Source organism: Camelus bactrianus, chromosome 12, assembly GCF_048773025.1.
Source record: "Camelus bactrianus isolate YW-2024 breed Bactrian camel chromosome 12, ASM4877302v1, whole genome shotgun sequence".
In the NCBI taxonomy this organism is placed as follows: Eukaryota; Metazoa; Chordata; class Mammalia; order Artiodactyla; family Camelidae; genus Camelus; species Camelus bactrianus.
This window is the reverse complement of record NC_133550.1, coordinates 48,024,635-48,044,277: the sequence shown is the minus strand read 5'-3', so window position 1 is coordinate 48,044,277 and position 19,643 is coordinate 48,024,635. Positions and strand designations below refer to the sequence as shown.

General features: G+C 38.5%; 1 protein-coding gene and 1 non-coding gene across 3 annotated transcripts in view; both read left to right on the top strand.

Annotated features, from left to right (window-relative positions):
* TMTC2 (transmembrane O-mannosyltransferase targeting cadherins 2) overlaps nucleotides 1–19,643 on the top strand; it is a 481,591-nt gene that overhangs the window by 389,718 nt on the left and 72,230 nt on the right. The gene's annotated exons all lie outside the window — the stretch shown is intronic.
* On the top strand, nucleotides 12,448–12,552 carry LOC123618019 (U6 spliceosomal RNA). Its single transcript, XR_006726356.1, has one exon. It is a non-coding gene; the product is annotated as a U6 spliceosomal RNA (small nuclear RNA).

The window sequence follows — 19,643 nt, the reverse complement described above, 5'->3', positions numbered from 1 at the left end:
ATTGATTCTTTCCTTGATCATGCTGAGTCTTCTGATAATCCCATCAAATGCATTCATTTCTGTTATGATATCTAGCATTTCCTTTTAATTCTTTCTTAGAATTTCTCTTCGCTTACATTACACATCTGTTCTTGCCTGTCATCTACTTTTTCCCTAGAATCCTTAACATATTAATCATGGTTATTTTAAGTTCCTTTTCTGACAGTTCCAACATCTGTTTCCTATCCCAGTGTCTCAGTCTGATTATGATGCTAGCGTTGTCTTTTTGGACTATATTTTTCTTTCCTTTTGTCATACCTTGTAATTTTTTGTTGAATGTTGGACATATTGAATTCATAATAGGAATTCAAGTGAAAAAGCCTCTAATAAGAGGATTTATGTTAATCTGGATGGGAGTCCAGCATTGTTTAGTGTTTATTGTAACTATTGGTGCTAAAGTCTTCAAATTTCTATAGTGTCCTTGTTTTTATCTCCTCTATTGATGTTAGGCTTTTCTTAATACTCTTTCTCAGTGAGACTCTATGTCTTGAAGCTGTTTCATGTGTACTTCGGTATTATCATACCGGAGCCCTGTTGTAGTGGTGTTGAGGTATGGTGGAGGGGGAATGTTCTGTAATGGTTCAGTTAAATCTCAGTCTTTGATTCAGCCTGTGTATCTGTCCCATGACCTTCACGAGTTTTTCTGCTTGTATCGCTGCTCCCCTCTCACCACCTGAGGTGAGACAGAAAGGCTAGAGGAGGGTGAAGTCAGACAGTTCCTTTTGGCAATAGCCCTGGGAAAAGGCTCTAGTAACGTCTTTCACCTGGGAGAGTAAGGTCTTTGTCATGGAGATGTCTCTGGGTATATTTTACAAGGATTACTCTTCCCTGCCCTCACCAGGAGGGGATCTTTTTTTTTTTTTTTTTTGGTTCTTCACTATGAGAACTTGGTCCAGTTCCTGGAAGTAAAGACTGTGAAAGAGTGGGAGCCCCCCAAAGACTGTGGCCTTCAGGAGATTTTCAATGTCAAGCTAGTCCACACTGAGTCTCCAGCAAGTCATCAAAAGTCCACTGGGCCTACCAGTTTATGGCTCCATTGTCTTCTGCATCAGATTAGCAGATCTTGGCTGTGACCCGCTCTTGTCTATCTCTGTTTATCTCAATCTGTGTCTGAATATATTGGGAATTTCAGGTATTGATGGGATGCAGTATATATTTTAGTTTTCCCTTGGCTTAAAGCATAATGTTTTGTAAGCAGTAAGTGCTCAGTAGTTATTTTCTTAGTAATTCAAAGGTACAGAAACAGATATTTAGAAAAAAATATTCGATGACATAACTTGCCTCCCTTCTCCATTAGCCCTCTTTCATCTTGGAGGGGATCATCAATGTGAACACTGGCTCTGGACTGCCTGGCTTGTTCTACCACTTACTGGCTCAGTGGTCTCGGTCACATTATTTAACTTCTCTCTGTCTCATTCTACTTGTGTTTATAATGAGGGCAAACATACTTCCCTCTTGAGAGGGTCCAGAAGTTAAGTGAGTCTCAGTGTAAAAGCATCCAGAACACTGTCTCATATGGATGTTGTAAGGACTGAGGAATTGTTAACCACTAGCAGTAAGAACAATATTAAGATTCTCATTCAGTAAGATCTTTAGGTCTTTATGTGACATGGAACATTGTTTATTATTTGGTCACAGCCTTTCTTGTTAAACTCCATCAGCCATTGTCCCTCACAGTATTGATCTTCTGATGGCTCTTCAAGTGTGTTAAGACAGAATCTGTTCATTCTTTGTCTTTTCCAAGTATACTGCTGCCTTGGCCTAGAATGTCTTTTGCCTGTGTCTCTCCACTTAGCAGAGTGCCACCCACCCATCCAGTCTCATCTTTAATACTCTGGTTCATAAAATAGTGACTGATTCTTCCATGCAGCCTTAGTGCTTTCTTTTAGAGTTTGCACGTGAATATCTAAGATAGCTGCATACTAATATATTACTGTCGTTTGTTTCTCTAGGCAGTGAGAGTAGAGACCCTGTCTCTTCGTTGCCTTTACTAGCTTGGTGCTTAGCACGTATTTATTCAATAAATATTAATTGAATATGTATAAATGAAATGGCTTTGAATCAGAGATTGGCCCATTCACAGTGAAGTTCTTCTGTTGGGATATAGCACTGACATATCCCTACCCTTCCCCCTGACTTAACTCTTCTGTTACCTGTTTTCCCATGAACGTGACTCCATCAGTTTCTATTATTGTTAGTTATTTTCATGTCTTGTCTTCTGCACTAACCTGGGAGCTAGTCTAGATAATCAGCTTGGTCTTAATCATTTTTTAGATGACAAGGGAGTGTCTTGTACAGCAGTAACTATTTGTTGAACAGGCAAATTATTTCAGTGTTGCATGGTGAAAGGAGATGGTGAGAGAAAAGAACAATAAAAATTTGAAAGAATACATGGCAAAGAGGAAGTATAGTATACAAGTAACTAGAAAGGAAAATAGTTGATGTTTACAGTAGGTTCGAGCGAGTAAAAAATGTGAGAACATAGTTTTTTGTTTTATTCTGTTGGTTAAAAATGTCAAGTCCTTAGCATTAAAAAAGGATTGATGAGTGAATTTAAAGGGTCACATAGTTGGATAACAGCATTTTGGGAAAATTTCTCTCTCCTTTCTGTCTCAGTAAAAATGTTATGGTAATCCTACAAAGTTAGAAATCCTGATTGTTATTGAAAGGTAGAAATGAAAAAACACAAAATGGAATGTTTTTCTGTTTGGTAACATAATGGAATATGATCTTTTGACTATCTGTTTTGCTCTGATAGCCTTGGAATGTACTCTCAGTAGAGTGCGTAATATAAATCATTCATTTCAGAGGGAATTTGTAGAAATTCATGAACAGTGGTAGTGATGGTAATGAATTTGTGGTTCTGACATGTGTAATGGAATACAGATAATCCTTCATTTTTTTTTGTTACTAAGTATGATGTATGGCAGGCAGGAATAATATCTTTTATAGAGACTATCATAATATCTATACATTTTGCTTGAAGAGTCAGCCTGATGTATAAATTTGATGAGCTAGAGAGCAATATGAAATATTTTCTGTTGGAAGTGATTAGGTGGAATTTACACTGATGATGGTTACAGAATAACAAGCTTTTCTTTTCAGGGTTTTTGCTCTAGTTTTGCTGAACTTCATTTGTGATGATAGAAAGTATTAACTTTGAATTAATACAATGTTACTCAATTTGAAACAAATATTAAAATAAGTACTGTACATTTAAGAAATCTTTATTTGGAACTCTGAGGAACTTTTCTTTTTTCGTAATGACATTGCAGATATCCAAATATTTGTGAAATGGATGGATTAGTTGTATTCTCGTAAGCCGCCCACATCTAAAATAGTCACTATCCCAGAAAGAATGAATATGTTCTTCTGTGTAAAATCTTTCTAAAAGATAATACTATTTATTTTAAATGGCCCTTGTTTAGGCACTTAGCTCTGTCTCCTCATGCTTTCCTAACTTCATTGGATCATTAATCTAGTAAGTCTCGCAATCCTCAAAATGTCTTTTCTACTGTTTCTTGTTTATCCTTCAGTACAAAAGTCATCTGCCAAAAATAATGTCCTCTCTCGGCATTTTCTGTACTTCCTTTTATCGTCCCTCCATTGCCTTATTTCATTATTATGTTTTTAAAAACAAAATAAAATATTAACATGGTAACCTTTTTTTTAATGGGGGTGGTACTGGGGATCGAACCCAGGACCTTGTGCATGCTAATCATGTGTTCTACCACTGAGCTATTTCCTTCCTCCCTTAATATGGTCATCTATACAGTCATTTACTTTGAGAAAGAAGTGGGAAGTATGGCAGATTTGAATCAAACTGTATTTTGATTAACCAAAGTTTTGCTTCCACGAAATACCCGGTATCAGTATATTGCAATAATGGGAGTCAGTTCTAATGTTTCTACTTTCTTCTTATTCTAAGATTGGTCACAGATTGATCTCTGTTAACTACTTTGGCCTGAGCTTGCCAAATCATGTCAGGATTTTGAAGCGAAAATGGACCTTTTGGAAAATACATATGTCTGAATAAGGGGAAATACATTCTTCCAAACTGTCACTGGTATTTATATGGGTTTTCCAGTTTGATCAAAAGTGCTCATGAGTACTTTTTACTGTAACTTCAGTTTCAAGCTTTGGTATTCTTGTTTTCTCTTTTCTTCACATCTTCTAAACTCAAAGGTGTATTTTGTCCATGATATTCTAAGACATTCTGGAACAAGAGACAGCTTGGTTGATGGCTGAATATTTTGGAGCAGAAAGCTCTTCATGTGGGTGTGTTACAGTAATGGTATTTAAAATACATGAATGGGGGTAGGGTATAGCTGAGTGCTAAAGAGCATACCCATGACCTACCTTTGGTAAATGGATTTAAATATAAAAGATCTAGTTAGGAATAGAACTAACTTTTTCTCTGCTCACAACGTATTGCTGTGGTATGCTTTTTAAAATATATTTTACTTAGTCCTTTTAAGATATTGCACAGTAGCAACTGCTGTTCCTATAAGACACAAACATCTTAGCAGCTAACATTCATTGAGCACCTGGTAAGGGAGGGTGTAGCTCAGTGGTAGCGTGTGTGCCTAGCATGCATGAGGTCCTGGGTTCAATTAAAAAATAAATAAATACACCTAATTACCTCCTCCCCCAAAAAATAAAATTTAAAAAAAAAAACCGAATGACTGTTGAGCACTTGTTGTATACCGTGCAGGCATGTGAGAGCTTTACATGTACTATCTCAGTTACAAACTTTATCAGGAGGCATCATCTTATCCCTGTAAAGTACTGAGTTTCTGAAGACGTTAAACAGCTTGCCCAAGTGGCCCAACTCTTTAGGGACTGTTCTTGAGGAGGTGAGGAAACTCAGATCTATCTGATCCCCAAGCCTGAATTCTTTCCTCTTTGCCATTGCTTCTCTTTTTATAACATATCTATGCTTATTTTAAAATTAAAATTGCTTTAAATGACTTAGTAATTTAATAGCTTCTCTTTCCCCTCAAGTCTTCAAAGAGCTATGTGTTTGTTTTTCATGGCATGACACCGTATCCCCCAATGGGCACATGGATTCCATTTGGAGATGTTGAGTAGGTCCTTATGTTTCTTCCAAAGTCCCTTCTGTATTTATCGCAGTCTTGCAAGAAGTGATGTCAAGTTGATTATACCACCCTCCTATATACCTCTCCGTGGCCTCGGTAAAAATGCGCTTGTGATTGGGAGTGTCAGCTCAGCCCCTCTTGATCTCACAGGTGAAGCTGCCAACGCAGGTGTCAATGAAACTGCAGAATGTGATGAAGACCGTTTGGGAGGCTGGTGTTTAATGAGTCCTATGCAGCCTTCATGGTGTATTTTTCCTCTCAAGGTCAAGAGGGTTTCAGATGTTGACAGTGATAATTTAGCCCTCGGCCACACTACTATTAAATTGTCTATCTAGAGGCAAAGGAGACTTTGCCTCCGACTTCCTATTTTCCGTCTCCGTGTCACCTCTGTACTCAATTTTTTTTCCTATTAGTGACCCACATTTTCTTGTGATACTGTACATTTTCTCTTGCTGTGAGAGAGAGAGAGAGAGAGAAAGAATCTTATTCTGTAATAATGCCAAAGCTCATGTGTGTGTACTTCTCCTAGTGCACTGTACCTCTAGGACTTGGGAAGGATCCAATTCCACGATATGCTTGTCATACAAATTTATACATACAGACATGTTCTGCTGGTAACGCGCCAGCCTCTGACCATTTTCCCTGTGTGTGTGTGTGTGTGTGTGTATGTGTCTGTGTCTTCCCCATTTTTGCCTAGATTAAAGGTTCCTGTAATCTTCTGTATACTACCTCTGGTCACTTCACACTCACTTCACACTCTAGAAATTAAAGTGTATGTTGCTTACTAAACAATGCCATTTTCAAAAGATCTTTCTTTCTTTGTAAGTCACAGAAAATTATTGTTCCCCAAAATTGGGTCAAGAATTGTTAGCCTCACAGAAAGTAGAAATTTGGTGACTTCAGTTGTTCAAAAAACTCATTTTCTCAGATAGATGTGTTTTGAGTTGGTGGGTCCAAGTTAACCTTGGTAAGCCACCGGTCCTTTTCATGGTGCTAAAATAAGGAAAATTTTCTCCATTCAGCTGAATTTCTAAATAATTTTCTTAACGTGGATCTTGTAAAGAGAACTTTTGAGCCACCAAGCACTTGGACAGAGCCTTACAGTTAGTTGTCTTTATGCTTGGCCAACTCTTCCTCCATCTGTGAGCCAGCTGAAGCATGCCACCTCCTTTCCAGAGACCTCCACTGACTGACTCAGGCAGAAGAGATGCCTTGGTCTCTGTTTTCACCTTATGTCCTACGCACATGTCTAACAAGTGCTCATTTAAGTATGATCTTGCAATTGGAAAGGGCCTACTTTCAGAGTCACCATGATGCTATTCAGTCTATAAAGGTGGGAGTCATCTCATTTTATCTTCACCTGTCCAGTGTTTGACATCATGTGAGGCATATGATAGACACTCCCTAAATACATGCTGAGGAATGGGTGGATGGGTGGGTGCATGAGTGTGGACCTACTTCATAAAGCTTATCTTTACTTCATTATATTTTTCTTAATGTTTTAATTTTTTTCAATTTTATTTTGTATTGAAGTGTAGTTGATTTACAGTGTTAGTTTCAGGTGCACAGAAAAGTGATTTAGTTATACATATACATACATATATATTTTTTTCTCTTCAGATTCTTTTTCTTTATATGTTATTACAAGAAATTGAAGATAATTCCCTGTGCTATACAGTAGGTCCTTGTTTTTTTTTTTTTAATCTATCTTGTATATAGTAATATATATCTGTTAATCCCAAACTCTTAATTTATCCCTCCCCTGCCCTTTCCCCCTTGGTTAACCCCCAGTTTGTTTTCTGTGTCTGGAGTCTATTTTTGTTTTGTAAATAAGTTCATTTGTGTCATTTGTTTAGATTCCATATGTAAGTGATATGATATCTGCCTTTCTCTGTCTGCCTTACTTCATGTAGTATGATAATTTCTAGGTCCATCCATGTTGCTGCAATTGGCATTATTCACTCTTTTTTATGGCTGAGTAGTATTACATTATGTATATATACCACATCTTCTTTATCCAGTCATCTACTGATGGACACTTAAGTTGCTTCCATGTCTTGACTATTGTAAATAGTGCTGCTATGAACATTGGGGTGTATGTATGTTTTCGAATTATAGTTTTCTCCAGGTAAGTGCTCAGGAGTGGGATTGCTGGATCATATGATAAGTCTATTTTTAGTTCTACAAGGAGTCTCCATACTGTCCTCCATAGTAATTGCTATTTAATTTATTTTTTTGATGGAGGTATGAAGATTGAACCCAGGACCTCTCACATGCTAAGCACACATTCTACCTGTTTTAACTTCAACTTTGCCAAATCAAGCTTTTGCACCTTGGGCAAGGTACTTAACCTCTCTGTCCCTCAGTTTCTTATTTTGTAAAGTGGATAATAATATCTCAATTTGAGGATTTATTGTGATGTTACACAGAAAGTTCTTGGAATGGTGCCTGGTACAGTCAGCTGCTCTGTAATGTTTCTGTTCTTATCATATAACCTGTAAAGATAAAGTAGAATTGCAAGGTGCTCGGACAACAGACTTCTAGAAAAAAATCTATCTTTATTAGAGATGAATGGAAACTTAATTACGCTTGACAGAGGTCACATGGTCATCCTGTGCTGTGAAAGGACGTCTTTGTTCATGCTTTATTTGTTAGGAGTGTGGTGGGGGATAGAACACTGGTCACAGTAAGACCTCACTGACGCTGCTCGTGGAGCCTACTGGGTTCATCTACTGGGACACTGCCGTGTCACGAAACCACTGTTGACTCGTCTGATTTAGATGAACACTTGTGAGAGGGGAGCAAGAATTAGGGTAGTTAGAGAATATTTGTCCCAACCAGGAAGAGAGTAACAGCTGGGGAGCTGTTACTTTTACCCTGGGACAGTGGATGTAGACAGAGGAGTTTCAGGGAAAACAGAATTACTTACTAAAATTATTTACAAAACCAAAAACATAGAATACACTTTAAATATGTATGTGGTCTGGTTGGTATGAGGCCCTTTCTAGGATATTCTCCCTTCAATAGACATCTTTACCTCAAAAGTATTTTCAGAAGATGCTAAATGGACCATTTATTCCAACTCCATTCCGTTTCATTTGTTAGTACATTCAACTGTGGTTGAATTTAGGTCTCAGCTACTATTTCCAGTCTCAGGGTCAGCTGACTGAATCTGGGGGAGAAGGGCCAATTCCTCCTCCCTGTCATGAATTGGAAAGTGATGGAAGTGAAGGAGGATGCCATGAATTAAGAATTTAACTTTTCTTTAATCTGAATTTTTAACCAGTGATTATATCCGTGAATTGAATTCCATTTTTGAAGCAGAGACTCATAACCAGTAGAATTCAGCGAACCCAAGTCCTTTGGTTGACACCTGAGAAAAATGAAACCTATTCAAATTAGTGACTTTCCTTGGTGGTTCACCTCCATGGTATCAGAACCAGATTAGAACTCTGGTTTCTGTGATGGATTCCAGTGCTTTATTTGGTACCCTGGTTAAATCGTCAAAGAGTTTTGTGTCTAGTGGGGAGGGGAAATTGCTCAGTGGTAGAGCGCATGCTTAGCATGCACAAGGTCCTGTGTTCAATCTCCAGCACCTCCATTTAAAAAAAAAATTGTGTCTAAATAAGTTAAATAACACTCTGTCCTTTACTGCAGAAGATTTCTACCAAAAAGAAAAAAGTCTAAAATTAGGGAATTATTTACATCTGGCTTTATTCTCCTGTGAGAGCATTTGGATTTGAGAGCCAGCGGCACCCTGCCAGTGACAAACGGGGAGGCGCAGAGACTGCCTTCCCATCATCCGCTACCTTTTACGGTGTCGGGATTTCTCGCTTCCTTTGTGACCCAGCTGCAAAGCAGCTGTTGTCGAGGCTCTTGCTTTTCCACTCTCACAGCGCAGCTCTCTTGACCATCCCCAAGGGATTTAAACTTCTGCAGCCAGCGTGTCAGCCCTGAGCTCCATGAGCCAAGGCCGGCTCTGTGGGGACCGATCAACATAGCCGCTTTCCTTTGCCGTTGATAAACCGCTTGCGACGGAGGGGTCCAGTGAATTCTCATGGCAAACCGGAAGCGCCCACTGCACAAACACCCCAGCCGAACGGGTGGCGTCGTTGCTAACAGCTGAGGTTCAGGGGCTTTCCAATTGCACTCATTCCCTAAGTGGAGATCCCAGGGACCACTTTATCCATCTAAAGCAAAGTTCCCTATTGGAAACTATTTTCTGTGAACTTGTGGTGCCATCTTATGGACCACAGAATGCTGATAAAAACTGTGGTTTCTATTTTTTCCCCCTTGTATAGAGCAGCTGTTGACAGTGACGACAGGGTTGACATTCAGGGTATCACTCAGGCCTCCAGATGTAGTCAGATTTACCCACTGAAACTTATGTCCTCTGTCATTAAGGCAACAGGACTTCCCAGTGAAAGTATGCATTTCTGAAGAGTGTTTTGAGTGTTTGCTTTTCCAAGATACTTAACATTTTCATGCATTTATGACCACCTACTATGCATCTGGCCCTTGGCTAAGTGTTGACTAAACAAGTCCAAAGTGGTTTACTATTAGACAGGAAGATAACAAATGGTAATTAGCCTGCATATGGGAAGTGTCACAACAAAAGCGGGAATGAAGTGCTGTTAGAGCACCAGGAGGAGCTGACTCAGGGTAAAGAACTCTGGACTGCTTTAGTTTGGCCATGGCCATAATTGGAGAGTTAACGAAGAATTCTAGAAATAGAGTTTTGGGGGGTATTTTCTCTTTTAATGGTCAGTTAAACTAGGGAAAAAAAAAAAAAACTCAAGTCATTAATTTTTATGCCCAGTTGTGATTTATGTTTTGATTTTCTGTGTTCTTTTTCGAAGCACTCACTCTGTCTCATCCCCATCTGCTGACACGGTCACTCCCCGTCTCCTTCAGAGCCAGATGTGTTGACTGAGGGTATCTATTTCCTCACTCCTCTCTCCAAACTTCCCCTCAGTCCTTCAGGTTTCAGGACCTATTTGGCCGTAGAAATTCACCTGACTGAACCTGCCAGTGATCTCTGTGTCACTAAATCCACTGGGTGTTTTTCAGCAATTGACATAATTGACTACTTATAGCTTCTTGAAAATATTGTTTTACTATACCTTAGCTGTCTTGATTCAGCCTGATTAGTAAACCACACCTTTGGTTTAGTTTACTTAGCTCAGATGTCTCAAATGTACCTCAGTCTCTACAAGTCTCAAAACTGAGCTCATAAGCTCTCTCCTTAACCTGATCTTTTTCTATTATTTACCAGCTTTGTCTCAGTTTCAGAATCAGAAACCTGAGGTCATCTTTGCAACCTTCGCCTCTCTCCCCACGCCCCCTCCCTCTCCCATCCATCATGTAACCCTATCTGGATTACCCAAGTATGCCTCCTGTTGGTCCCCTAATCGTCATCTTCATTATCAACCCCATCACTCTCTTTTAAAAGTCTGGATTAATCTGCCTACATCCCTTCCATTCCCATCACAATCTCTGTCACACTGCCCTCAGAGTGATATTTACAGAACAGACCAGGACAGAGTCCTTGCTGTAACCCATTAGCCAGACTGTTCTTTTCATATGATCTATCTCTACTCCTCCTCTCTGCCTCCGGCATCCTGGGCTCAATGCAGTGTTTTGGGGTTCTTGCCACATAGATTTTACCTTTGCTGTGTCTCTACTGTGAATACTTTGGTCTCCTCTTCACTAGTTAATCATACTCAGCTTTCAGATTTCTAGAGCAAGCAGCAATTCCTTTGGAAACGTTTCCTGATTTCTTCAACTAGATTTGAGGTGAAATTCAGTCTTTGTTTTTGTCATCCTCATAACAGCTACAATTTTGGATGCTTCACAAGGGCAAGGGTCATGTCCTTATTCACCATTTTCATCCTAGTGCTTGACCCAGTGCCCAATAAATATTTGTTGAATTAAGGAAATCAATGAATAAACTTAATGAATTGCTGAAAGTTTATTGTTTTAATTTCAAGCAGACATATTTTTTCTGTTGGTCTGTGAGTCAAAGGTAAATTATATGTATTATTCTAAAGTCTGAAAATAGCCAATTTTGATTTAAAAATGGTTTGCATAATTTTCAGATAAAATTTTAGTATGTATTTATCTACAATTTAATTATAAATTTGATTCAAACACAGTTTCTCCTTACTTCACCACAACTTCCTCAGACATATCTGAATATCGTTCTCATCAGCTGATATTATGGATGGAGAAGTGTTTTGCTAAGATGTTGGCTTTAACTTGACTTAGAGTTTAGTATAGCAGTACAATGTAACAGCCTAAGCAGTTTGCCCAGATGGAGCCTAAGCTGTGGTTGTGTCCTTTCAAATTAATTATCTCCCACTAAAATGTTATTACACTATGTGTGGATGACCTCTTTAATCTTGAAGGGAAAATATACAAGTGAGCAGATGTAGAAAGGAGATGAAAACTTGTTATATAAAAGGAAATCTGAATGAGCTGAACACCTTCAGTTATGTCACATTTTAGAAATTGCTATTTGTATTTACACCTTGAAATCTAACTTGAAATCATAATGTCAAAGCTGTGTAGAAAGCAACATATAATTTAATTTTTTTATTTATCAGATATTTTAAATATTTATGAATGGCAAGTTACTTAGTTTAAATAATTATTTAAAATCCTTCTTTTCCCCTTTTATTGAAACATGATTGACATACAAGAGGTTTTTGTTTTTGTTTTTGCCCATTTTTGCTTTCTTCTTTGCATTCTTGCAAGCTGTCTTTTACTTTCTTCTCAGGCAGGGTACCAGACATCAGGTGTTCCTCTTTCTTGCCAGTGCTTGGTCTGTGGCCTCCTCCCCAGCCGGTCCTTCTTCATTAGGCCTCCATATTCTCATGCCCCAGCATCCTGGTCAAACAGAACTTGATTACTCCACTACACACCAGTCTTCCCACCAACACTCACTTCAATGACATCTCTCCCATGTGAATAAATGATTCCTGCATTCACCTGGAGCCACAAGCCAAAGCTGTGGGGTCATCTTTGACTCCTGTTTTTAGGTTATACCCCTACCCAATCCATCAGTCACCTATCTGCAAGATACTCCAAATCTAACCACATCTCACTGTTTCCACTGCTTTCACCCTAACCTTAGCCGTGGAATATTAATAACCTCCTAAGTGGTCTCCCTATTGTCTCTTCTGTGTCCCCTCCAGTCAGTTTTCCATCCAACAACTATAGTGTATTCTGGTAAAAATATAAGTGAGATCATATTGTACCTCTACTTAAAAGCCTCCACGGTGTTCCTTCCTAGTCAAAAGAAATTCCAGGGCTTGTCTCAGCAGCACATATACCAAAATTGAAATGACACAGAGAGGATTAGCATGGCCTCCATGCAAGGATGCCACACACTCGAGAATTGTTCCATATTTTGTGCAGTTCCCAGAGGCTGTTCGATGCTTTGCTGGTTAACACCGAGGAAATGCTATGAATCAAAGCAACATGTGGCATCTAGTCCTGAAACTGTGAATTTTACTACCAAAAAAGAAAAATTAATTCCAAATACCTTCCAGTGCCTTGTATGTCCTACACAGTCTGGTCCCTAACTCTCACCCTCATTTCCTGTGATTCTTTGTGGCATTTACTCTGCTGCCGCCATATTGGTTTTCTTGGTAAGCCCTGACATTCCAGACATGCCAGACCTTTGCGTGGTTCACTCACTCCCTTTACTTAGGTCACTTCTCAGGTGTCATCAAAGGCCTTTCTTAACCACTTTATCAGAAAACACCCCACCCACAATGTGTATTACTCTTTCCTATGTTATTAGCCTGTGTTTTTTTTTTTTTTTTTTTTTTTTAACCAAACTGCTTTAGGCTGAGAGTGTCCCCTGCTGGTGTGTGAACTATCACTCCACCAGTAGAGTGGACTGCAGGACAGCAGGAACTTTGTCATCATTACCAAGACCTGGAACACAGCCTGTTCCATAGCAGGCGCTCAAGACATTTCTGTGGAGTGAAATGTCACATCTCTAAAGCATTCCCTTTCCCTTCTCAGGAGACTCAGTTATTCTGTGTTCTCGAGACACCTAGATGACATTCACACAGCACTATTTTTTAAGAGTCCCCTCTAGATGTGTCCTTCCCTCAGTCACAGTCTCTAAACACCAAAGGCCCAACCCGCTCATTCACCTTTGAAACCCCAGAGTAAGATGAGCCAGTGATACAGGTATTCCTTCAGCTTTTTTTTTAGAAAGAATTATCATTAGGGTATAAACTATAATTTACAACCTACTTGCTTCATTTAGCAATGAATAATGAAAATCTCTTGTGGTTTAAATAATTTCTACAAAGTTGTTTTAATAGATACATAATATTTCATTGAAATTACATTTGATTAATCAAGCCTGTGCTAGTGGACACTGAATCTGTATAAACAACACTGCAATGAAAATAAATAGCCATCTCTTGGTATTTATAGATATTTCCTTAGGGCAAATGCCTGGAAATAGAATTGTTTGGCCCAAGTGTATCTTTGACTTAAAGGCTTTGATCCATATCAGATTGCTCCCAGGAAGGTCTTGTCTTTTACTGTATTTTAGCCATGTATTATCTGAGTGTCTGTTTTTATGAACCCTCAGGAATATCGAGTTCTGTCATTTGGGGACAATTTCACTGATAGATGAATAATAGCATCTCAATGTATTAATTTACATTTTAGGTGAACTGAATATTGAGTTAAGTTTAACATGTTTTTAATGGGGATATCGGGCTCTATTTTTCGGTATTTGCAAACTGCTTATTTGTGCCCGCTGCTCGTGAAGCGTGTCTGATGTTTGAGCCAGGACCCCAGCTGCATGTGGATGACCCACTTTAACTTCTTTGACTGAAGTTTGGTCTATTGCAGCTTTTCATCCCACTTGGTCAGCCATTTAATTTCAGCCAGTTTTGTGACCTCCTCTCCTTCCAAGTGTTCACCTAAATCTGGGAGTCTTAATGGTGCTCAGAAAGCTATGAAGGAGGTTGACTTGGTCATCATGGCCTAAGCTGATACCTCTACCTTGAAATCTGATGGTTCCGCAGTAGGACCTGGGATGGGATGCTTTTCAGAGAAGCTTTGTTCAGGTTGGGAGTTCTGGTTCTGGGATCCAGCCTTGCCCTAGGTACACTCCAGAGCCATCCCTCCCAGTTGAGGTCTCAACAGCTTCTCTGGATGCTGCTCCTGAACACACTGAGGGCACGCCTTGTCGCCACCACCTGCCCTCTGTGTCATTGGACACACATTTTCATTGAGCTTAAGCTTATGACAATAACCTTCAGGTATCTCTCAGGCAGCTTCTGCTTTGTGACAATTAGGAAAACAGATAACAAAAGGCCTGACATGTATAGAAAGTGAAACTTGGACAATTCAGAGAGGAAACACACAAGCTATTATCAGTACACGGTTTACCCACATTTATTTCTGTATCTGGTAGCCTTATTCCATTTTATTTTAAAGATTTCCGCAAGAAATATTATCTGTCCCTAAAAAAAAAAAAATGAGTATCATGGTCAAATTTTAGGTCTCTAATAATTTGATGGAAAATGTTTCAGTAGTTTGGAGATAACAATATTTCATCATGAAAGTTACCACTGCCCGTCCCTTCACTTTGCCTCTAATTATGGTTAACTCCGGCTGATTATATATAATGACTTGGAGGGACTTTAGAACTAAATGCTTTGATGTAAATCATCTTGGTTTGTAAGAATTAATTCTACTGTTAGATTTTTTTAATGATATTTTTCTTGTGAGGAAGAAACACTTTTATATCCTGAAGACACATTGCATATAAAGACTGATGTTAAGATAGACTATCAAATAATGCTTTCTCTATTTGTAAATGTTGGGGTTCACAAATTAATTTTTCAAGACTGTTTCACTACTTTTTCATTTATACTCATTTGACTATAAGACAGGTTTAAACAGCACATTTACCAAACTACACATTAGTTTTTGGACCCATTTTATCAACTGCTTCCCTTTCTTATCTGTTGGCTACATAGTTGAAGATGTGATTGTCACTGGTTGTGAAAATTGACTGACATTCACAATTGCCAGACAGTCCTCTAAAGTAAACACTGAATGTATGGAAGTGGCTGCTGGACACACAGTCACAGAAGAAGACTCTTCTACAATTTACCTTAAAGCAGCTTCTAAATGTGAGTGGGGCCACCTAAGGGCAGTGCTGTGGTTTGTTCTTCGTATTAGTCTCATTGGTGTCCCTGCCAGTGCTGGAGGCCCAGGTGGTCCCTCGTTACAATGTCACTATTTGGTTGAGAATCAGGCTACTTCCAAGATCTTTTTATAGATCTGTAGACCTTAGTTCATGTGCCAGTTTCCAGAGGTAAAAAGGAGAAGTTACTGCTGTGTTCACAGCTCTGCAGTTTACTGAAAACATGCAAACTAGATAACTAAGGAGTAACTTTATTCTATTAAGTTATATATAAGAAAACAGCAGTAGCTCGTTTACTTGTTGACTGGTAATTATATTTACAGCATGCTCGGATGGCTTTAGGAGAAAAGTAGTATCTTACAGGAGTGAGTAGTCTAGTTTATAAGACAAGATGGATTCAGTAATTACACCGTATGTGTGTGTATATTCATAATTCAGCGTAACAGTGCAAAGTTGCGCTGTTTTCAGGTTCATTCAGTAAAATAGCAGTTCTGAGCTATGGCATCAAAACACACTGGGAGGGGTGGTTGATACAATGAGTAATTTATTACTAAAAATAAGTACGAAATTTGGTGTATGGTTTACTTTTTAAAAGACAACAGTTCAATCTGAAACCGTTAATAGTATAATTCTCTCTTGTTTAATATTCCTGAGTGCTTTGTCAAGTAAGAGTTCCAGGAGTATTTGGGGGGAGGGGATATGTGTATATAAATATATGTATATATATTTTTTTAATATTTCTGTATGTTGTAGTTGGAAAGGTATTGATCAGCCATCAGAAGAGATACTGTTTGCCTTGTACACCCACTCAGGGGTAGGCACCTATTTCTGAACTGTGGTAGCAGCTTCCAGTTTAATTAGAAAACAAAATAAATGAGCTGAAAATGAATCCTATGCTGTGAAACAGTCTGTCTAAACTTTCCTGAATATCTTACGTGTATATGTTTTATTGCTGCCATTCAGAAGAGGACCTGACAAAGCCTAGTCCTCATTAATGATACTGTTTTTCATGAGTTTAAATGATACTAATCTTGAGTGTGTGTTTTTAATACTCAATACAGTGCTACAAATATTATAATAATATAAACATATTGATCATCTCAAATCCCTCAGCTCGAATTACTGGTGCAGCCCTTGGCCAGGAAGATGTCTCTGCACTGGTTCTGGTCAGTTCTCCTCTTTTCTTACCTTTCTAGCTCTTCCCCTTGATCCCAAAGTCATTCGTGCTGCTTTAAGTACGACAGGTTAATTCTTCATATCAGCACTAATATGCTAACTGCAGAGAATGTCTTATCTAAAATTGTTCAAAGTTCTGATGTTAAGATTAAAGTTTTTACCAAGTATTTTGATAGCTCTGTTTGATATCCTTGACTCTCTCATCTTTTGCACCGTCGGTCACTCTTTGTGTCAGCATACTTAGTTTTTGCTATTTTAACTGCCGTGTGTTTGGATACTGAATTGTCATGTGCAAACTGTTAAATACTTTCCTAGGATTACAACTTTGCAAACTTGAAATTCCACTTGCCAACCACCTTATTTGATGATGAAAGTCCTTGGTCTCAGTGCTCTGTGACATTCCCTTGCTGATTGGGTTATTTGTTTGCTCTGTGCCTCCTGTGACTAGGGCTTGGAAGCAAGCACTCTGTGTTGTTCACGGCTGTATGTTTTATTTCCAGTCCTTAGAACAGTGCAAGGCAAATGGTAGGCATCAAATTAAAAAAAAAATTAACCTACAAAAACACATGAACAAGCAAATAAGTCAGACCTGGCAGTGGAAACCAAGCCTCTCTGCTCCCACTTCTCTTGTTTGTCACAGCTGACTGCAGTCACTTTTTCTTGGTTTTCTGAACCATCACATGTGCCCAAACATCCCAACCAATATACAAAACCAGTAATGGTGTTTGGTGTCAGGAGTTTGTACAACCAGTGACTAATCTGTATCGGTTGTTTGTAGCGAACACTGACATGATCTAAAAGACACCAAGAGAAAACTGCTGAGAATGACTTTTTTCTCCACTTTCTTAACTACCATCCGTCTATAATAGTAATAGTGAGAAGAGTAAAGTTGATTAAATGCAGTGTTACCTCCCAACCACCCCTTCCTAAGACCCAGTATTGTGTATGTTTGGTTGACTTATGCATTTGGCTGACTCTTGATTTTATATTCCCTCATGAGAATTGTATTTTCCTCATTATTTGGCACTTGAATAAATAGTGGTCAGAGCAGAAAGATCGGTTCTTGCATGATGGTTTGATACTCCCCCTCAAAAGACTCTTCTGGCCTTCAATGTATTTGTTTTGCATTTAGGAGGTAGTCGGACTCATTGCCTTTAATAACCTGATTCATTTGAGTAATCTGAGACCGCTGTCCTTTGAGTTCTAATGCATTTTTTAATGCTACGTACTATAGCTTTGCCAGTGGACTACACGTAAGAATTTTACTGCCCTGTTTACTGTGACATTGATAAATGAGCCACTTTCTTCTCTTCTATCCTTTAAACTTAAATGAAAGGAAGTTCACAGACCCTTTTATACTTTTGCATATAACATGTGTGCAGTCTCTACACTGATGGTAGTTTTCGTTTTGCATCTTTTATTATCTTCTGCAAGTTCCTTGTACATTATTTCCCAGTGATGATTTAAAGGCTGACCGTGTGTTTTGAGGCTGTGTGAATAACACAACATACTCTGTGTCACTCAGAACTCTACATTCTGTTGCAGACTATAAACATATATGGATGTATATATCTACATATAAAATGACAGTTAACATTTATTATAAACTTAAAATAGCCCTGTGTACTGGAATAACTGCTTTATGTGTATCCTTTCAGAGAATTCAGTACTCATAAAACAGATTTTATTATCCTTATTAAAAATAGTAGACTATTTTTAGAGCAGTTTTTGGTTTATAAAAAAAATTGAGCAAAATGTACAGAATTGCCCTATATTGTCACACTCCTACCATCCTACACAGTTTCCCTAATTGTACCAACTTGAGCTCGTGTTGCACATGTTACAATTGATGAGCCAATACTGATACATTATTATTGACCAAGGGCCATAGTTTACATTAGGGTTCACTCTCTGTGTCATGTGTTCTACGGGTTTTGACAAATGTATAATGACATGTATCTGCCATTACAGTATTGCACAGAATAGTTTCACTGCCCTAAGAGTCCTCTGTGCTCCACCTGTCCTCTCTTTTGTCATAGAGAAAATTAGAGCCAAGAGATAAAATGATTTTCTAAGGGTCACATAGCTTCCTAAGTGTTCAGTTGATCGGAATCTCTGCTCTTAACTCATATGTGAGGCTGCCCGATTCATCGCAGCTGTTTAATCCTGTAGAGAATCCTAACTTGCTAAGATGCTAGCTGATTCTTACTAACTTCATCAAAGTGTGAGATGTGTGGCAAGTATTTTGCCTGTGCTTTCCTTTGAAGTTGAAGTGCTGTGAGAAATATTGTGGGGAATTTTTAGTTGTTGGGGGTTGGACAAGACTTGTGAATTTAAGAGGAGTTATTGGCTAGAGTAGCACTATCAAAATGGAGGAAAGGAGGAAGGGAATTGACTGGTAATTTGATTATCAATAGCTGCAGGGATCATGGGTGAATAAAGGATACAGCAACAGGGAATTTTTATTTAAAAAATTGTTTTAAATGAATGAATAAACAAAAAGGAGAGGCCATATGGAGAAATGACTCAAAGTTGCCTGAAATGTAGAATGTTAGGTTAACTAGACGCCTCTATATTTGGAAGATTTATCTCCATAACAGTGGTTTTAAAAATATATGCGAAGGGAAAAAAGATATCACCTGAAGTTCATGTGGTAGATGGTGTATAAATTAGAAAGAATAAGCAGATAACATTGTAGCTTCTGGACACCAACCAGTCCCTTGCTTTTGCCCAGTCATCATAAATCTTCATTCCAACCTTGTAAGACAAGACAGAACTGTTATAGGAAAGTTCTTCTTTGGGCTATTCTCCTACCTTGAGCCACCTCTTTTTTGGTTCAAGAAGCTAAAGAATGTATAGTTTTAGAATCTGCCTGGATTATGATATTGTTTAATGAAAAATGAGTTTATTGCATATAAGCCTTTCCCCCTACTTTTTGCTTATTTTCTTCTGAAGATGATAGTAATGTTTACTTAAAACCATAGCTGGGAAGAAGATGCAGCTTTAGATTAAATCCTGATTAGGAGTGTTGTAGTCCTGAATGACAGCAACGAGGTTAAACAGTAGTTGCTTGAGACTGAATAAATCATGACTTAGTGTCTTCATATATAGAGTGTGAAACTGAAGACAGAATCATCTCA